General features: G+C 33.6%; 1 protein-coding gene across 3 annotated transcripts in view; it reads left to right on the top strand.

Moving 5' to 3' along the window:
- LOC135196064 (mediator of RNA polymerase II transcription subunit 20-like) overlaps nucleotides 1-16,920 on the top strand; it is a 292,162-nt gene that overhangs the window by 88,500 nt on the left and 186,742 nt on the right. The gene's annotated exons all lie outside the window — the stretch shown is intronic.

The following is a 16,920-nucleotide window of genomic DNA, read 5'->3' as shown; positions in this document are numbered from 1 at the left end:
ATAGTTTTATTTTACAGAAAACTAAAAATGTACGACACGGAGTTTTTGGAAATTTTCAAAATTTCGTTTTATTCAACAATTTCGCTAGAAGTTGATGTGTTTTCTCTCTCTCTCTCTCTCTCTCTCTCTCTCTCTCTCTCTCTCTCTCTCTCTCTCTCTCTCTCTCTCCTTTTTTACAATGGGATTCTATTGAATGGAATAACACGAATGGAAATAAAAAACTTTACAAATTTTCCAATGTAAAAAAAAAAAACTATTGCCAGTGTAATTTTGTCCGTAAGTTCATTTTATTGTAAGAAAATGAATAGTTTGCCCACAGTGCATTCTCATGTACACTGTCAAGTGCTGTCACGTTTAATCTAATGCAAGTAGTATAGTCATTTGTAATTAATTTAAGCTTTCCAGAATATTTGGAAGGCAAGCCGTGCAATGCATTAGTAAACGCTGAATGAAATAATAGCATGTATGACAGTGTTGTGTAAGTAAATTTGAATTATATTCGTTCAATGTATATTTTTTCCTCTGTGTTTTAAATTTTTGTATTTTACTCCGCGCGCTTCCAAATTTTATTTTTTACTATGTTTTCATTGATATTTTTGTGCCTTGTGTTTTTTTTTATTTGTGCACCTTTTAATCCACGTGTTTTCAATTTGTATAGGTTTTCAGTTTTTGTTTTATGCTCCACGTGTTTTTAGTTTTTATTTTTAATCTGTTTTTTCAATGTTTATTTTTTTTACTCCGTGCGTTTACAGTTTTGCTGTTTACTTCACGTGTTTTAAGTCAAAATTTTTTACCCATGTGTTTTCAATTTTTATTTTTACTCCATATTTTAATTTTTTTTTTACTTCACGTGTTTTTGTTGTTTTTTTTTTACTGCGTATGATTTCCATTTTATTACTCCATGTGTTTTCATTTTTTCTATATATTTTTTTATGTTTTACTACATTTGTTTTGAATTTTTATTGTTTACTCCATGTATAACTTGATTAATTGTTTCTAACTTTACATGCATCTGAAGGGTTAGAATACCAATGAGAGAAAGGAGAGAGAGGAAGAGAGAGAGAGAGAGAGAGATAGAGAGAGAGACGAGAGAGAGAGAGAGAGAGAGATTGAGAAATTTTTCATAGTCTGAGATATATATATATATATCCATATATATATATATATATATTATTATATATATTATATATATATATATATATAATATATATATATAACATAATATATACATATATATACATATACGTACATGTGTGTGCGCGTGTGTTTTGAAATCGAGGCTGCTATTGGCTCTAATTTCACAGGGGTTCATTCCATAATCTTCTTATGCAGACCTGGTAATTAACTTGATTAGCCTAATAATGATGGATTATTATGGAACCTGACATCCAGTCAGTGGTTCGTTAAGAGCCAAGATTGGATTCTATTTTGATGCATTGTAGAGGTACAAGTATTCATTGTTCTGCATTCATTATCGTTACTATCGGGATCGTTATCAGGAACATCGGCGGTATTAGAGCCAGCAACATAAGCTTTTAATTCCGCTTGACTGACGCCAATTAGTAATTTCCTATCATTCATGTAATATATATGTATGTATGTATACGTGTGTATATATATATATATATATATATATATATGTTATATGTATGTATGTATTATATATATATATATATATATATATATAGTATATATATATATATATATTATATATATTATTTGCACGTGTATCTGTATGAGTGTGTATGTTTGTGTATATAATCTATATATATATATATATAATATATATATATATGTATGTATGTATATATATATATATATATATATAATATTATATATATATTATTTGCATGTGTATATGTATGTGTGTGTATGTTTATGTGTGTATATAATTATATATATACGTTAAGTTACAAATGTCCTTTAATGTCCAATTCGCTCTATCTGTGGAAGCCCTTTGATTTTCTGGTGGTTCTTTTTATTTTCCGTCCGTTCCATTTTTCTGTGTTGAATACCCTTAGAAAATTAAGCTTGTATTTTACTAATTTATGGAAAATTTTTAAATTTATTTATTACTTTATTTCTTTTTTAATAATTAATATCTTCTGTCTGTATTTCTTATTATCCTCTGTACCTGGAAGCTTGAATTTCGAGTCATTGGCTCCTAAATTAGGTTTGTTCCTTGTGAATAAGGTTTTATCCTCTGAATAATAATGATACTTATCCTTTTATTCTTTGGAAACATTATGGTCAAGGCTGTAACTTCTGTTTTCAAATCGTTGCCCTTTCATTTTTCTGTCTTTGAACGTTCTATTCATCCGAAACTTTCTGTTAAGGTGCTAACTTTTGGCTATTGAAAAGATAATATAAAGTCTTTATTTATGACTAGTAATCATTATCTAGTGCTCCTAGCATATAAGAACGAAGGAAAAAAGCACGTAAAATATCTACGTGCGTACAAGCGTTCCCTCAACTTACTATTCCTGTAGCTACCCTCGAGTGACACCCGTGTAGATTTTAATGGTATGAAAGCTAGGCATTCTGCTTGATTTCCCAGAAGGGCATATCAGTCCCATGTTCCTCACTATTGCATTAGTCGAGTGGATATCCGCTCCCTGTACAATTCCACGCTGCTCCGGTGTCACATACATCATATTGGATTAGCGTGAAACGCATTGTTATTCCCAGGCACTCGCTCCCGATTTGGAGCGACCCGTGGCGCGTTTAGAATTGGTGGTCCCTCCAGCGACTGTCCGCACTTTTATTCCTACCATTATTATCATCATCCCCGTGTATACTTTTCCGCTGAGTAGCTACAGCATTCACATTATTTTGAAACGACAACAATAATATTAACCATAACAATAGAATAGAATACAGACTTTCGCCCAAAGGTCAAGCGGTGGGACCTACGCGGTCATTCAGCGCTGAAATTGACAGTAAAATGGTGTGAACAGGAGGAAAACCTCTCAGTTGCACAATGAATCAATTGCTAGAAGGACGAAAGTAATCAGAGAGATCATGAACGGAGGTACAGTAAAAGGAATGAACAGGGTTCCAGCTAGGGGCCGAAGGGTCGCTGCAAAGATCCTGAAGTAATGCGTACAGTCATGAGGTGCACTGACGGCAGTAGCCCCCTACGGGAATAATAATACCCCTTTCATTCCTTTTACTGTACCTCCGTTCATGATCTCTTTCAAATTACTTTCGTCCTTCTAGTCATTGATTCATTGTGCCACTGCGAGGTTTTCCTCCTGTTACAACTTTCAAACCATTTTACTTGTCAATTTCAGCGCTGAATGACCACGTAGGTCCCACCGCTTGACCTTTGGGCGAAAGTCTATATTCTACTCTTATTATTATTATCATATTTTTGTGGTTGTTGTTGTTGTTTCAAAATAATATGAATGCTGTAGCTACTCAGTGGAAAAATATACACAATTGTGCGCTGGTTAATAGGATGATTTAACCGTAAATTATTGTTTAAAAACACACACACACACACACACACACACACACACACACACACAATAATGATAATAATAATAATAATAATAATAAAGTAATAATAATAATGATAATAAAATTACACTTCACAAAGGCTATAAAATGGTAGCAAATACAAAATTTGTAAGTGCTTGGGCAAAATCAAATCATATATAAGCTCTTGAGAGTGTTGTAATGTAACATACGCGCGTGAATTGAAAATGATCCAGATGGAAGCTTTCGAGAGCTTGTCCAGTTCAAATCTGCAGTACAGCTAAAAAAATATCACTCGCATTAAAAATTAAACAAATGCGTATACTTGTGCCTGTAAACATTCTTTGCTACTGTCAAAAATCACGATGTTTCCTCGTTATCTGTGAGAAAACCAGTCTGAGAAAACCAGACACCGGTCTTGAACAAATATAAATAATAATAACAGTAATAATAATATAAGAAATAATAAATAATAATAATAATAATAATAATAATCATAGTATTATACTTTATTAAAAGTAATGGCTACTTCAGCATTACACTTGTAGAGGCTCTTCTCTATTTTTCGAAGAAACTCTAGAAGTGTAACGCTGCTGAAGTAGCCCTTACTTTGAATAAAGTATGCTTGAGAGAGGGTCTGCTTCTTAAGTACACTAATAATAATAATAATAATAATAATAATAATAATAATAATAATAATATAATAATAATAATAATAATTACCTACTTTCGACATGCCAACCTTCGGCGCGTTGCTCACCATTTTAAGCAACGATGATAAAACCATAATTAGAAAAATAGAGAAGAACCTCGATAAAATTAATGCAGCTGATGGAGCAGCTATCTTGTATATAATAATAATAATAATAATAATAATAATAATAATAATAATAATAAACCTGCATAGAACCCGTACAATTAGATGGTTAATGAAAAGGGTGAAGACAAAATAAAAGTTAAGAGAAAATAAGTAAACAAAAGAAGATGATAAAGAGAAAATGTGACAGATACATGTAATTGTAACTGGCTAACGTCAATAAATCACAGCGTAGGAAACCAGAGGCAATTTCAAAAATGCACAAAGAGGCAGAAGTTAAGAGAAGAGGAGGAGGAGGAGGAGGAGGAGGAGGTAAAATTGAAAACGAATTCATGAAAGATCTGGTGGAGATTGAAGGAAATGGAGGTTTAGGATGGTAAGGAGGTCGGAGGGATTTGGGGAGAGAGAGAGAGAGAGAGAGAGAGAGAGAGAGAGAGAGAGAGAGAGAGAGAGAGAGAGAGAGAGAGTCACCAGCAGTCATGGCAGTTCAAGCAGTGCAGCGAGATATGGAAATATTAATAGACTTCTGTGAACTTCGTTGTACAATATATATATATATATATAATATATGGTATATGTATATATATATATATATATATATATATCTCTAATATATATATATATATATATATATATATATATATATATATATATATATATATATATTTATAGCTAATGGCTTTGGCCTGGATACGGCGGATGGTTTTTTCCAACCCCAAAAAATGGTTGTAGTTCGAGGCCCGGGTGGGAGGCAAACGAGGGTTTGGTTAGGGGTCATGGTGGTGGAAAAGGGGGTGGTTGGGGCGGGGGGAGGACGGGGTAGGTAAAGGGATGCTCTGGCAAGATTGGGATGTGATGAAGGGGTCGGAGGCTGCTAAAGGAGGAGGAGTAGGAGGAAGAAGAGGGCCCGGAAAAAGGAGTTGTGGCAAGACGAGAAGGAATTTGAATTCGGAAGCGGAAAATGTAGGATGTGCGAAGACTTCTTTTTTTTTTTTTTTTTTTTTTTTTTTTTTTTTTTTCTCTCTCTCTCTCTCTCTCTCTCTCTCTCTCTCTCTCTCTCTCCTTCTATCATGTTAGGGGAATGGTGCTACTCTGCCATGAGCGAATATGTATTAAGATATTAAGATTCTCGCTGGAATTATTTACTTTAGAAATGCCGTACTTTTCTTTAATAGTTTTACAGAATTACTTGAATTGTAGCAAGGCTCAGCTAGAAGTTGATAAATTATTATGTCAATTTATATAGCTACGTTTATGTTCTGATTTTCGTACACAAAGCTAAAAACTTATTTGTATAAAAATGAAGATTATGATGTATTTCTGTGCTTCTTTTGTTATTGCCATTATGTAATCTATGAAAAGGCATATAACAAATATGAAATAAAATTGTTTGTCATCACCCGCCATATACTGAAAATTTAATTAAAAGAGACAATTATTGTACTGAACAAGATCTTTTCAATATAAGCGAGTTTTTCATAAGGTTAGAGTCAGCGGTACATGATTATAGTAAATTCACATCAACCGTGCATTTGATGTCTAGGCCAGTCCCTTACGGCGCTCCTGATTGGCTGTTGATAAGCCAATCACAGGGCTGGAAACTCTCGGTCTCTCTCGAGAGTTCACATAGGCAGGATGTATGTTCCACCTCTTCTGAAAGACGCCTCCCTCAGGAGAGGTGGAACATAGAGCCTTCCCCATGTGAACTCTTGACAGAGACAGTTTCCAGCCCTTGTGATTGGCTAATCAACAGCCAATCATGACCCCCGTAATGGACTGGCTTAGACATCAAATGCGCGGTTGATGTGAATCTACTACAGCTTAATTTGAGAGTACCTTACAACGTCTGCCAAAAACAATAAACAAAAGCCTGCCAAATTCTTAACTTTCCCCAGACGATGTTGCATGGATTATTGCATAGCATTGCAACTCAGCGCGACGACGAGTGGCATTAGGGGTATTGGTTTTCCATCACTTGAAACGAGTCGGGGCGAACAACAATACTTCGTACGTGACTCAATGACTGGAATTGAAACAGCTCATAAACATCGACTCCGAAAAATCTAAAGGAAATTTTCTTTCTACTCTGGTTTGGCTTTCGAGGAGGCTGGCGTTGAGTTCGAGTCAATCAGAAGGGAATGTGGTTTCCAGGATGTCGTTAAGAAGGTTCCTTTGCTGAAGGGATGTTTGGAGTGAAGACGTTTTTGTGTCTTGAAAGTTTCATGTTGATTGTGTAAGGTCGAAAATCGAGTTGTAAGTAACAGCTCTCTCTCTCTCTCTCTCTCTCTCTCTCTCTCTCTCTCTCTCTCTCTCTCTCTCTCTCAGACTTTCGTAACTTTAACTTCTTAAATCCATCTGGTACGAGTATTAAAAGTTGAACTCCATATAACTCAACTACAACTTGCAACATCCTGGCATTCAGTCCATATAGGTACGGTAGCCGATTGTCCCTGTCATATCCGAAGCTTGTGGAGTATTTATCGTAGTAGAAGTATAATATATATATATATATATATATATATATATATATATATATATATTATGTAGTATGTATGTATGTGTGTGTGTATGTATGTATAAACTAGGTACTATGTCGTACCTCTAAGTAAATGGGGATGCTATCCACAATGATGTAAAATCCCTCGGTAGTTTTATAAAATATATATTTCTTGTACAGTAACTTATAGCTTCCGATCATCAGCTGTGGTCTTGTTCACATTTTAGTGAACAAGACCACAACTGATGGTCTAAAGCTATAAGTTGCTGTACAAGAAATATATATTTTATAAAGCTACAGAAGGATCTTGCATCATTGTGGATTGTATCTCCATACATTATATATATATATATATATATATATATATATATATATATATATATATATATATACACACACATAATCATCTTCCCCATCGGGTGATGTCTTTCATTTTCAGGGTCCATGCATAATAATTACAGTTTCAGTGCCCGACACTTCTCAGTGGATTTAATTCCTATCAAACTTGATACCTGTTATGCTGGAAAGGTGTTCTATTCTTTAAGGTGTTCTATTCTTTACAGGTCGGGCATTGTCGAAATAGAATTAAATGTGTAGAAGTATGTGCGTCATATGGTCATAACTTTCCCTCTAAATGACATTCCATGAAAATGGGAAGGCTTCGGGGAAGCCATCTGAATCCAGGATGAAACCGATGAAAATAGAAATAAAAAAATAAAATGAGAGCGGTTGTGTATGTGTGTGTACGTTTTTTTTTTTCTTTTTTATACAAGTACTATCCCAGAAGTGAACCTTAAAGCGTCTCTGCGGATGGGCTGTTTTGCAACTCTGCAACAAGATCCGAGAAGTTTTTCATTTGGTATTGCGAGCATGTTTTACGAGGCCTTACTTAATGTGATTTATGGAGCTCTGCGACACAACTTTAGCCCCGAGAATGACACATTGGTAGAGATGAATGCCTCTATCCCCCACCCCCGCCTCTCTCTCTCTCTCTCTCTCGCTCTCTCTCTCTCTCTCTCTCTCTCTCTCTCTCTCTCTCTCTCCTATCCTCCCTTACCTCCCCCGTCTGCCACCCTTCTGGTCCGTGGGGTGGAATGGAAAATTTATATTTGTTTTGTCGAACATTTCTTTCTCTTTTTGGGGTTTCAATTTTCGTACACTTTGGGAACGAGGACAGGATTGTTAGTGGATTATTTATCGTTGTAAATCCTGCTTGGTACGGTTTTTTTATTGTCTTGATGTCCTATAAATTGAATTTCGTTCTGTCGTAGAGGCATTCGTAAATGTTTTTTTATATATATATTCCTATGATATCTCGTATTTTAGCTTAGTCCCGCTTCCAACATTTTTATTCTTTGTCTTAACTTGATTTTCTTTTAGTGCAACGTGATCGGATTTGTTATCATTATGTGTGAAATGTGTTGTTTTTAGTTCTTTAATATATAGACTATATATATATATATATATATATATATATATTATATGTATATATATATATATATATATATATATATAAAGTTATCACTATTTTTTTTGTCACTTCATAAATCGGTTATGATGATGACGTTTTATAAAATATTTGCCTAATTTTAATGCCAGTCATTTTTGCATGGGAGCTGATGAATGGTTTGATTAGATTTGGCATTTAATAGTCTCCATGATTTTATTAACTTCAGTTTTTCATTGGCTTAAACGTTTTGCCATTCTTTTATTAACTTCAGTTTTTCATTGGCTTAAACGTTTTGAGATTCTTTTATTGTGCTTAATGTATTGAGGTTCAGACTTTCTTTTTCCACTTTGTAAAACGGTCCGTTGATTTCGAAATACATCAGTCCCGAGTATAAGCGCGCGCGCGCTCACAGTCTACACACACACACACACACACACACACACCACACACACACACATATATATATATTATAAATATATATATATATATATAATATATATATATATATATATATATATATATATATATATATAGATATATTATAATATATTATATATATAAAACACCACTTTCAGCCAGCATTCCTGAATATCGTAACATCAGTCATTTTCGGCAAAGACATTCGTCATTCTTTCCTTAATTATAAGACATTAGGAACGTTTAATTGGAATACACCTTTACCAGCAAACGCGACACGGAATGACTCCCATTTCAGCGCTGCCTCTGTTAAATTATGTATGTTGTCTCGCGAATTGCATTACTTAAGTCATAATGAGATCTCGTCCGCTATGAGATATTCTCTTCAGGTTATGGACCGAGTTGCTGCTTATGCATCGGTAATGTCGTGCTGCTTCCCTATTTATTGATTGATTAATGAATTCATTTATTTATATACATATTTGTACGTGGACTAGGTAGGGAGGGAAGCGCTGCTTGGTTTCTACGGTAATTAGTAAGTTTCCTTCGTTTCATGACTTATTATGGTTAGAGGTAGCGTTGATTATATGAAAGTAAATCAAAACCTAATAAGAAATTATGTATATATTGGTCTCAGTTGTATGGACGTTTGTGTGTGTGTGTGTGAGTGATTGTGTATGTATATATATATTTATTTATTTATTTTCACATTAGGCGGTGCTTCTCAAACATCTCAGAAAAGTGTGTGTATATATATATAATATATATATATATATATATAGATATATATATACACACACACATAAAGGTATAAGCCAGGATGGAATAATAAACAACGGAGTCTCTGCAAAATCTTTCGACTAAACGTCCTTTACTCAGCAGACAAACTGACTTACATGAGGAATTGACAGTACAAAACATATTAAACATACATATACAACGAAGATATCTCTAAGGCAACTAATTTGTATTTAAGTCTGTAATTATATTTTTGAGGTCATTCTTAAACATGTTACAAATACAAGGGTCTAAATGAAACAGGCCACGACTAATATTAAAATTACCATGGGAAGTAAGTTCTATTAGGGCAGATTCTATAAGATTTCGTGATAAGATATCTTTTGATCCTGCAATTACTGAACTACCAATCCCATTTATCCAGTGGTTGTTTTTACTTAAATGAATGAATATTGCATTAAATGTTTGCCCAGTTTTATGCTGGTTTAATCTTACTTCTAAGCCCTTGCTCGACTGTCCGAGATAAAAAGAGGGGGGTAGTCCATACATGGAATTTTATATATTATGTTGTTGCTTTCCCTGGGGCCATTTTTTATTAACATTCCTTTTAGTGTGTTAGTATAGGAAAAAAACAAGGTTGACCTTAAAGGCTTTTAACAATGATTTAATGGATTCAAAGCTGTTAAAATAAGGCAAACTGAGACTGTTCTTAGAATTTTCTTTCTCCGTGTTACTTACACTATAAAACTTTTTGTGGGCTTTATTATAACAAATATCTAATATATGTGAAGGATAACATCAATCTTTCCCTATTTTTCGTATGTATTCAATTTCTTGATCCAAATATTGGGGACTGACAATGCACAATGCTCGTAAAAACATAGAAGAAAAAATTGATATTTTGATGGTGGCCTGAATAGAAATGAACATAAGTTAAGTTGTTGGTTGGGTTCCTATAAATACTGAATTTACATTGAAATGGTTCTCTATGTATTTATTTATGGATTTATCATGTTCCAAACTTTCGTGATTCAGTTATACACATACATACATACCCCCTTACGGTAGTGCCGTCAGTGCGCCTTATGTGGTGCATTGTAGACATTGCTTAAGTTCTTTGCAGCGTGTCTTCGGCCCCTAGCTACAATCCCTGTCGTTCCTTTTACTGTACCTTCTTTCATATTCTCTTTCTTGCGTCTTACTTTCCACCCTCTTCTAACAACTAATTCATAGTGCAACTGTGAGGTTTTCCTCCTGTTACCTTTCAAACCTTTGACTGTTAATTTCCGTTTCAGCGCTGAATGACCTTATAGGTCACAGTACTTGGCCTTTGGCCTAAATGCTATATTCAGTTCACTTATGTATATAATATATATATATATATATATATATATATAATATATATAGATTAATAACTTCAAACGTGCTGATGATTCATTATATATATATATATATATAATAATATATATATATATATATATATATACTGTCATATATATATATATATATATATATTACAAGTATTTTTATATATACATTGTATGTATGTATGTACGTGTATATACACATCATACATAGACGTGTGCACATATAAGTTCCCAGTTGTAATGAGAATGGCAGACTATGAAATATTTTGTTGAAAGGGAAGTCATAGGTATGTTTATGTTTGAACATTACGAAGAACACAGTATGTTGTACATATGTAGAATGACTGAATGCAGTTGAAGAGCTGACTGTTTGAAATTCTTCCTCTGTCAGTTTTTACTTTTTTTATTTATTTTTTCCTAACAGCGGCGTGTCAACATCAAATGTCAACAACGCCACTTGTGGTCACGTTGAACTTGTTTTAGGTAACGCTGGATTGTTTTTCGTTTATACTCTTTTCCTTTGAAGTAATGTTTATGTTGAATTGACAATTTGAAACGTGGATTTTGTTTATTTTATATTAGTTTATACATTTTTTTTAAAATTTCTAATTTGCATGTGCAGTTTGATTCTTGAAAGTTCAGTTTTGTTTTATATCAGATTTTTGTTTAATTTGAAAGTATGCTTGCGGAGTCATTGTAATTGCTTTTATGCTGTAAAATACAACTCATAGTTGTATATTCAGCATGGTCTTAAATGTTTGTTTTGGTGTGATTAAATGACTTTCATTTAGCTTTAGTTAGAAGTAATATCTAGATATAATTTGTTCGAACTGGAAACAGGTTCGACTATCTCATTTTACATTAATTTAAAAAATAATTTTATCTTAAGAGTAAATATTTTTTTGCGTAATGCATGTTTTCCTAAGTATTCTTTAATTATTGTATGTATACGAAGGCCAACAAGATTAGCTAATTTATACCAACAGAAGAAAAACCCCGGGCACTTTAATTTGTTTAATTTCGTTTTATTGTGTTATGACCCAATTCAGTAGGAATTGACGGATCTATCTTAGTTTTTCAGAAGCAGATTTTTAATATTTTGTGAGCAACAATGACCTGTTTATGAAAAAAGAGCGGTTTTTTTAAGTTCACGCGTAAGTGACATGGTTTTACATTGAAACTAATAGCGAGTTTACCCCCCATTTGCCTTAGTTTAAAGTTTATCACTTAATATGGATGCAGGGATTCCTTTCGTGCGTCGACGATAATTGTGAAGGATGGAGACTACCTTTTTTTTTGCGGCCACGGTTGGTTCGTTTGCGAGGAGATGACTCTTGCTTACAAGGGAAATGAGTTTCCGGCTGTGGTCGCAGGCGAAGGCGGACCTTAAACTTGGGTTTTTGTTACGTTCTTTGCTCGGTCTCGTTGCTGGTGACTGGTTTTCTTCGTCAGATGTGTGTGTGTGTGTGTGTGTGTTGAGTTGGGTTTTGCGCTTCTTGTGTTATTCTGTCTTTATTTCGTGATATGTACTTCTACTTTACCACTTATGATTTTCCATATAATTTTCCAGTTTCTAGCCTTTCCCATATAATTTTCGAGTTTCTAGCCTTTTCCATTTAATTTTCCAGTTTCTAGCCCTTTCCATGTAATTTTCTAGTTACTAGCCTTTTCCATGTAATTTTCCAGTTTCTACCCTTTCTTATATAATTTTCCAGTTTCTAGACTTTTCTGCATAATCTTCCAATTTCTAGCCTTTTCCATATAATTTTCCAGTTTCTACCCTTTCTTATATAATTTTCCAGTTTCTAGACTTTTCCGCATAATCTTCCAGTTTCTAGCCTTTTCCATATAATTTTCCAGTTTCTAAGCTTTTCCAAATAATTTTCCAGTTTCTAGACTTTTCCGCATAATCTTCCAGTTTCTAGCCTTTTCCCTATAATATTCCAGTTTCTAAGCTTTTCCATATAATTTTCCAGCTTCTAGACTTTTCCGCATAATCTTCCAGTTTCTAGCCTTTTCCATATAATTTTCCAGTTTCTACCCTTTCTTATATAATTTTCCAGTTTCTGACTTTTCCGCATAATCTTCCATTTATAGCCGTTTTCATATATACCAGTTTCTAAGCTTTTCCAAATAATTTTCCAGTTTCTAGACTTTTCCGCATAATCTTCCAGTTTCTAGCCTTTTCCCTATAATTTTCCAGTTTCTAAGCTTTTCCATATAATTTTCCAGCTTCTAGACTTTTCCGCATAATCTTCCAGTTTCTAGCCTTTTCCATATAATTTTCCAGTTTCTACCCTTTCTTATATAATTTTCCAGTTTCTAGACTTTTACGCATAATCTTCCAGTTTCTAGCCTTTTCCATATAATTTTCCAGTTTCTAAGCTTTTCCAAATAATTTTCCAGTTTCTAGACTTTTCCGCATAATCCTCCAGTTTCTAGCCTTTTCCATATAATTTTCCAGTTTCTAGCCTTTTCCACATAATCTTCCAGTTTCTAGCCTTCGTCATCTGTACGTTTCCTTGATACTTCTTCTTTGGTACTTTCCAACCTTCTGCATCTGTCTGATTCGCCGATAATTAGGATCGGTCCTTATGATGAGGAGTCACCTAAGGTATTTTTTATCTCTTGCGTCTGTCTTTCGAGCAGAAAGTTTAACCGCAAGGTTGCAGGGTCAAAATTTCGAATGTAAAAACTGTGGCACGTTTTACAGACAATATATGAGGGCTTATCTAATTTTTTTTTCTAATATGAAAACGAACAGTTTCGAACCGGGCACTGTAATACCCAGTATGAAGAATGATTACCGTTCACCTTGAAAGGAACCGAAATAGAGGAAAGGTCAGTGATTTAAACGATTCAAGTTACGGCCTTGTTGCGTAAATATAGAAATTGATGAATGCAGTTATTCAGGTTTTTTCAGTCTTTTTTCCTGCATAGGGCTTAGAAGTTTGGTAATGTGTGGTCGAATGTATTTTGGGGCACTTGTTAGCAAATGTATTTATGGGTACGATTTTTAGTGTATATGCTTATCAGACAGCTGAATTATTGTAATCTTTTTTTCTATTAAAACATGGACATTGACTTTATTTTATTGATTTGATGAATATGTTCTATATACTTTGAGGAGTTTGTCGATTGTCCTACAGAAATGATAAAGGAAGCTCTATGGCGTTAATCGTTATTCATAGTAAATCCTCACCCTCTTAAGCTTCTGAATACCATTCTTAATAGGTAAAAAGCTATCAAAATTTTGGCGATTATCTTTCTTGATAGCCAGTAAAAACTACTTATTAATTTTTTTAATACCATTCTTAATAAATGATAAATCTGTCAAGAGTTTATTCATTATTACTCATAACAGATGATAGAGATTGCAAGATTTTGGCGAATACCATACTGAGCAAAATTATGATATATCAAAATCTGAAAGACCCGAGTCATTATAGTTGTAATAAAGCCATCAAGATATTAGTGATCAAAAAAACAAATCCATTCAGTGTGTATAAGTGCATATATATATATATATATATATATATATATATATATATATATATATATAATATATATATTATATATATATATATATATATATATATATATATATATTATATATATATATATGTATATATATTATATATAGATATAGATATATATATATATATATATATATATATATATATATACACCAAATACATACATATATATATACTATATATAAATTAAATCTGTATAGAGAGCTTTCTGGAATCTTTGTAGATTTATTTTATACTTGTACATATCTGTGAATTTTTTTCCCGCCATTTCAGGACTCGTGGTACGATGAGTATTATTATTATTAGTGGTTACTATTAGGATAAACCTTTTAAAAATTTTAGCGAAAACCATTCTTAGCAAATGATAAAACCATCAAGATATGACAAGAAAAATTGCTTTTCTGTGTGATATTTTTTTATATTTTTTATCGTAATTGGATGAGGCTGAATTTGCAGTTTCTCCTTGATAAGTCGAGAACGCCTTGAGAAGTTTTCGTCCTCCCAACTTTTTCATCCAAACTTCACAGCAAGAAAGAAAAGAAAAGAGAGAGAGAGAGAAAAAAATTGGAACTCTTCCTTGCTCATTTAATCCGGATAAAGTTTAAATTAGCCGATAGACTTCCCTCGTTATTATATTGTATCGCTGAACGTCACGTTAGGTCCCAAAACCGTCCTGAATCGGAAGCTGAATTATTTCGTGGGGACATTTTATTTCGTGAGGATCTTTGACGTCATATAAACCTTTCGTGAAGATCTGTGACGTCATATAAGCCTTTCGTGAAGATCTGTGACGTCATATAAACCTTTTGTGAATTTTTTAAGATCTGTGACGTCCTATAAGTCTGTCGTCATCTGTGACGTCCTATAAGTCTTTCGTGAAGATCTTTGACGTCCTATAAGCCTTTCGTTAAGATCTGTGACGTCCTGTAAGTTTCATGAAGATGTGTGACGTCATATAATTATGCCTTGTGTGAGGACCTGTAACGTCATATAAGCCTTTCGTTAAGATCTGTGACGTCTTATAAGCCTTTTGTGAAGATCTGTGACGTCCTATAAGTTTCATGAAGATCTTTGACGTGCTACAAGCCTTTCTTGAAGATCTGTGACGTCATATAAGCCTTTTGTGAAATCTGTAACGTCATATAAGCCTTTTGTGGGGGTCTGTGACGTCATATAAGCCTTTTGTGAGGATCTGTAACTTCATATAAGCCTTTCGTTGGGATCTACAAGCCTTTTGTGAAGATCTGTGACGTCCTAATAAGTCTCGTGAAGACCTGTGACGTCCTGTAAGCTTCACGAAGATCTGTGACGTCCTATGAGCCTGTCGTGAAGATCTATCACGTCATATAAGTCTTTCTCGAAAAAGAGAAGCGTGGTGTATTATCTCATGATAAAACTCAGTATAACTGGAGGACTGGAGGTAGGTATTTTTCATATAAGGTTTTGTCTTTTAAGCTTAAAAAGCTTACAGAAAGCCCATGTGATAGGACAGAAATGTGTGTTTTTTTTATTGATTTATATAAATTAACATAAACCCATAGTGAGGGAAGACCGAGGTCATAAAAGTATGTTTAAGTTATTCAGGTCTATAAACTCGTTTAATTCCATCTTGTTAGGAGAGCTGCGATATATATAAGTACCTTTTCATCCATAGCTTCTAAGCAACTTATATATATATATATATATATATATATACTATATATATATATATATATATATATATGTAAACCATCGTGGTAGGAAGGCTGTGGCATAACAAATTGGGTTTTCATCATTAAAGTATATGTATATACCTTCATGAACTCCTCGTGAACTCATATTGGCCCTTCGTGATAGAAGGGCTAAGTTATATAACATGTGTTGTCCTAAAGTTCCGTAAACTCATACAGGAGTAAGCCCCTTATTATAGCAATCTTGAGGGACATCGAACTACTTTTAACCATTAAATTCTGTCAACGCATTCAAGCCAGTCGTGGTAGGAGGATCAGGTTGTGTCAAAGTACTTTGGTGGCGTCGTTCAATTCACTAAATTCGTCGTAATCCGATCTTGACAGAAAGATCTTACCCATTTTTTTTGTATGAAATATGGAATGTAGGCTTTTAAAAGGTCTTTTCTCATAAAAAGCTTGTAATTTAAAGATGTCAGATAGGAAATTATTTTGTTATAGTTGTGCGTCTGTTCTCTAAAGATATTTTATCCTGAAATCTATATGAAGGTAGGTCTCGAATGACGTTTGAATTTGCTATGCCTGATTAGGTTCCGTTCTTTGTCAGATATTCAAGGTTTACACACACACACACACTCACACTCACACTCACACTCACACTCACACTCACACACACATACACACACACAACACACACACACATATATATATAATTTATATATATATATTAATATATATATATATATATATATATATCATCTTATATACATATATCATTCGAGCTACAAATGTCCTTTAATATCTAATTCGCTCTACCTCGGAATTGATATATTTTCATATATGTACCGAAGGGGAATTTTGAGTTGATAATAATTTCGTCCCCTCATGGATCGAACCACCGTCCAGTGGAGACGGGAACACGGACGGTGGTTCGATCCCATGAGGGGACGA

Source organism: Macrobrachium nipponense, chromosome 17, assembly GCF_015104395.2.
Source record: "Macrobrachium nipponense isolate FS-2020 chromosome 17, ASM1510439v2, whole genome shotgun sequence".
NCBI classification, from domain to species: Eukaryota; Metazoa; Arthropoda; class Malacostraca; order Decapoda; family Palaemonidae; genus Macrobrachium; species Macrobrachium nipponense.
The sequence above is the reverse complement of the archived record's forward strand: the minus strand, read 5'-3'. Positions and strand labels throughout refer to the sequence as shown.